The sequence below is a fragment of the Brachycentrus maculatus genome, unplaced genomic scaffold, assembly GCF_059751285.1.
Source record: "Brachycentrus maculatus isolate JH-2025_06_01 unplaced genomic scaffold, ASM5975128v1 h1tg000216l, whole genome shotgun sequence".
Classification (NCBI taxonomy): Eukaryota; Metazoa; Arthropoda; class Insecta; order Trichoptera; family Brachycentridae; genus Brachycentrus; species Brachycentrus maculatus.
In genome coordinates this window covers 2,631,960-2,637,500 of record NW_028280967.1, presented here as the reverse complement: position 1 = coordinate 2,637,500, position 5,541 = coordinate 2,631,960, and positions in this window count along the sequence as shown.

Sequence of the window (5,541 nt, the reverse complement as noted above, 5' to 3'; positions counted from 1 at the left end):
ATCTCAAAACTGCTTTTTTAAACTTGGGGCTATTTGCCTTTGCACATTAGTATTTATAATAATAATAAATAATAAAACCCTTTTCCGCACCCAAATGGTGCATAGGGCACTGTGTCATATAAACGCAGTGTTATCATGATCGTTTTTACACATGAAGGAAAGGTGATCAGCCCTCCGCTTCAGGTACCAGTCCATGGTAATATTGAATAAATATTACAGTGAAAAAATCACTTTTATTTATTTTACCCCCCTTGGGAATCGAACCCGGGACCTCCAGAACGGTAGCCGAGCGTGCTGACCATTACACTACAGAGGCGGACAAAATTAGTATTTACAAAGTAAAAATTTGATAGAATAAAACGGTGTTTGATAATGATGGCGAATGCATCAAACACGTGTCACAATCGATTGTTTGAAAAAGTGGTATTTGAAATAGTGGTACCAAGTAAATTTTAAATATAATAAATAAAACAACGAAATTTGAAAAATATATTAAATGCATTGAAACATGAAACACATGTCACAACAGATTTTGAGAAAAAGTGGTATTTATCAAGAAAATTTAAATAATTTACAAAAAATATGGTGCTTCATACTATATTGAATGCATTGAAACTACGTATCTCAATAGATATTAAGTGGTATTTACAAGTAAAATTGAATTTTAAAAAAAAATAGTATGCTTCAAAACACATTGCTCACTCCTTTCAAGAAAGTCATAAATCAAAAAACTTGATTTTTCAGGAGAACGTTTTTAAAGTTTAGTAATATAATGAAATGTATTAAAAATAAATATCAAGCCACTTATTGAACTTTTTACTGTGCAACAGATCTTTTTAGGTAAAACCTGAATGTTTTTTCTGCATTTGAAAAATATTTCGTATTTTTAAAAAATATTTAAACAATACCTTTTACTCAAAATGCAAAAACAACACTTTCTGCCCTGTAGCGGGTAAATATTAAGTTAAAAATATGCCGCTTCCGCTGGGATATGGTACATTTTCTGGGGATTCCAAAACATGCACAACTGGAAATTGACGATTTTTGATATGTGACGTTGTTGAAAGGAGTGAGCGACTTGTCATAATCGATTTTAAGAGTTAGTTGTACTTACCAAGTAAAGTATAAGTAAATATAAAAGGGGTTATTCAAAGAGTTTTGTTATGTTGAACTACCCCTATAAATCGGTACACGGGTTACAATATTTGCGGAAAAAAAAACAGTTTATCAGGACAGACATATTTTTTGCGATAACGAATTTCTTTGAATTGATTAATTTGGCCTTCTTAGTTACGCGGTACATTATATCGTTATAATATAGGAAAAGTAAATATTATACAATCTCATATGTGTGTACATCAGGGGTGTGCGGTGACTGTTTGAAACAAGGGATGCTGATTTAAAAAAGTCATTTTCAGATATAAATGGTACAAAACAGGCTCTGTTTGTACACATTCAAAACTCAAAACAGTCTTAGACTGTCTTTCAGTTAATTTACATTATACAGGGTGTGCCATAATCCAACGTATTCCTTTTAAGGGGTGTTAGGCGAGGTTATGACTCACCCAAAAACGAAAATATGACCTCAGTAAAAGTGCCTTAGTTTTCCAGATATTCCTACTTTCATATATATTCCCTGTACCGTAGAATGGGGCTACTTGAACTTTGATGTGTTACTTGAGCCCAGTACAAAAATATTTAGATCTGTATTTCGTCTACGATAATGAACGTATCGACATGATTCATTGTTTCCCTGACAGGTGACACTTATTGTCACGATACGTTTATTATTGTAGACCAAATATAGATTTAATCTTTTTTTTGTACTGGGCTCAAGTAACACATCACAGTTCAAGTTGCCCCGTTCTACGATATATATTTACTTGACTCTGGCCAATGTCTGTACACGACGGATTCTTCAGTTCTTTGGACTCGTTGCGTGGCAATGAGAATAGCCCGGAACGACGAAGTGTGATCGGTAGCCTGGAGGGGAAGAGAGGGAGAGGCAGATCCCCACACGATGGACCGATCAAGTTAAGGCAGCAGCAGGCATCTCGGTGGTTGGAGTGCTACGTGCAGCGCAGTCAAGGGATAATTGGAGAAGAGTCATTGCTTCCATAATGGTCACAAGTCTTAATAATGAGGAGTGAGATGGAGAAGAATAAAAATCGTTAAAATATAATGAATTTGCTTATATTTACATATAATTTATTAATTAATTATATGTAAATATAAGCAAATTAAATGTGATATAAGTTTATTTTTTAAAGGTTACTAACTAACACGGCGGGTATATGAAAAATCCACTTACAAACCACGGTTTGTTAAAAAAAAGTTTTTTAGCCAATGGCGGTAATCGGCAAGATTAAAACTTCTACCCATTTGAACTTTTTTGAGATTAAAGCTTCTACCGATTTGAGCTTTTTGAGAGATTTCAGAATATGAACTGTCAATCGGCATAGCAAGTTCTGCAAGAGTATTGATTTTTCTATTCCATTTTATTCTTAACTTAACGAATTTTGGCAGATTATGTTAAATTTCGACATAATATTTTTAATGTTCTACCGGTTGCCATAATTTGTTATTTTTTTTAACATAACGTGGTTTGCAAGTGGAGTACTCATATCGCTCACTCATTTCAACAAAGTCATATTTCAAAGTACTTGATTTTTTAGGAGATCGTTTTTAAAGATTAAAAAAATAATAATAAAATGTATTAAAAATAAATCAAGCCACTTATTGAACTTTTTGTTGTGCAACTGATCTTTTTAGGTAAAACCTGAAAGTTGTTTCTCCATTTGAAAAATATTTAGTAAATTTAAAAAATTAGTAAATAATACATTTTCTTCAAAATGCAAAAACAACTTTTCTGCCCTGTAGCGGGTAAATATTAACTTTTGCTGGGATATAGTACATTTTCTGGGCATTCCGAAAACATGCAGAAATGAAAATTGACGATTTTTGATATATGACTTTGTTGAAAGGAGTGAGCGATATGTCACATATTTTTTAAGGAAAAAAATGTTTAAATAGTTCTTCAAATATTGATATCAGCCAGGTACTGTAAGTGGAAAGATTATCGCGTGTGCTGATGTCGACAAGGGTACCGTAAACTTCATTTTTTGCTAAACTTGGATATTTTATTAAGACGGTACAAAGCACAGCGGTGATGACGACACACCCATGGGAACGGGGCGTCCCCTATCTAACTAAAAACTAACCAACCATCACAACTGCTAGGGTAGGGGCAGAGGGAAAATAACCGAGATCCACATTCACGCATCTCCTCATATATGCCCGCCAATTATTACGACTCCTGACCTGATCACAAGTATTTGAAATATCGCTTACTCCTTTCAAGAACATCATAAATAAAAAAACTTGATTTTTCAGGAGAACGTTTTTAAAGTTTAAAAATAAAATACTTCTTCTTCTTTTTACATGTTCACTCCCTAGGTGGAGCATATGGCCCACACAAGACGTCTCCAAATCACTCTGTCACCCCCCATCTCCTTGGCTTTTCTTGACCTCCCAGGTCAGTCCGGCAATACAATCTATTAAAATAAATATCAAGCCACTTATTGAACTTTTTACTGTGCAACAGATCTTTTTAGGTTGAACCTGGAGGTTTTTTCTCCATTTGAAAAATAACTAGTTTTTTTTTTAAATACACAATACCATTTCTTCATAATGCAAAAAAACACTTTCTGCCCTGTAGCGGGTAAATATTAATTTAAATTATTATTAAGTTAAAAATATGCCTCTTTTGCTGGCATATAGTAGGTACATTTTCTGTGCATTCCGAAAACATGCACAACTGAAAATTGTTTTATGACGTTCTTGAAAGAAGTGAGCGATATGTATTTAGTCAGGCAACTTTTATGATCAATCTCCCTTTACAAGCACAAGAGCTTAGTCTCATTATTGGAGAGAACAGCGTTATTAGTTTTAAGATTTATGCATTAAAATAATATAAAAATAAAAATATTGAAAATTTACAAAAGTATACTGTACCTGTATTGCTACTTAAGTATTGTATTGAAATATAAAAGGCGTATATAACACAGTAGTGTTAAGTACTATGAGATTTTTTCGTTAATTTCTTGATAGGGTATGGATGGGGGCAAAAAGAGAACATGAAGAAGAATGTAAAAAAAATGTATTTATAAATTGAAAATATAATATAAATACACAAACAATGCAATAAGGAGAAAAATAACAAAGGTCCTTACAACTCTAAACGTTAACAAATACAAAAGAAATGTATATGAACAGAAAAGTAGAATAAAATATGAAAATGGCAAACTAGAATGAATGTAAAAGTAGAACAATAACAGGTAAGGTAAGTAGGTGAAAGATCTAAGGAAAATATAAACAATTAACAAGTAAAAGGCGATGAAAATACCAGTAACTAGCATTGCTTTGATTGGGGAAATTAAATTTCTTTAAAAAACCATCACTTGAGAAGGTTTCACAGTTGAAGTCTTAATATCAAGTATCGAGTTGTGGTCCCGTGGTAAGTCATAGGCTGGTTTAACCGTTCGTTTTATACACACGAAACATTTACAATTCTACCCATGATTGACGACCACATCGCTTAAATTTTGGAAGTCGTATTTATGCTTCAGTTGAAAACACCTTGAGCATGCTAGTTCTTCGGCGACATCTATGGTTGAAATTAGTAAGTATTTTTACTAGCAGAAATCTTCATGAATCATGTGTATGTTATGTACACACGTGATGACTCCAAATCCGTATGTTTTATTATATCTCTTCTTTAGAAATGCAATAATTGAATAACTGCCACCAATTATTTATAATTATTTACAATTATTTATATTTTGTCCACCTCCATAGTGTAATGGTCAGCACGCTCGGCTACCGTTCTGGAGGTCCCGGCTTCAATTCCCAGGATGGGTCGAATAAATACGAGTGTTTTTTTCACTCTAATATTTATTCAACATTACCCTGGACTGGTACCTGAAGCGGAGGGCTGATCACCTTTCCTTCATGTGTAAATGATCAAGATAACACTACGTTTATATAACGTGGTGCCCTATGCATCATTGGCGTGCGGATAAGGGTTTTATTATTATTAATTATTTATAATGTAATCTGCAAAAAAAACCTGAAAAATAAAATTAAAATATACCATTTAAGCTTAAAGCTATATAATGCATTACAGGGTATAGACGGGTGAAAGGAATGTGTATTGTAATGAATTGGGGATGTGGATCAAATGAGTGAAGAAATAACAGCAAAAAAAATTGAGGCGAATATGGTTGGTAATACAAGCAAAGGAAGACTGAGGAAAACTTTATATTATTATCAAGTATGTCAAATTCTTTGGCGTGTAAAAAATTTAGGGATCCATCGTGTGGTGTCCTGTTTTGCAACATAGCAATGAGCTTGTAAGACCTTTATAAATATTAAACTTACTTTTTGTCCTGGAAATTCCTACTTCGATTGCCAGGGGGGGTGAAAATAAATTTTAGTGATTTTACACAAAAATATTTATTTCATATTACCCTGGACTGGTCG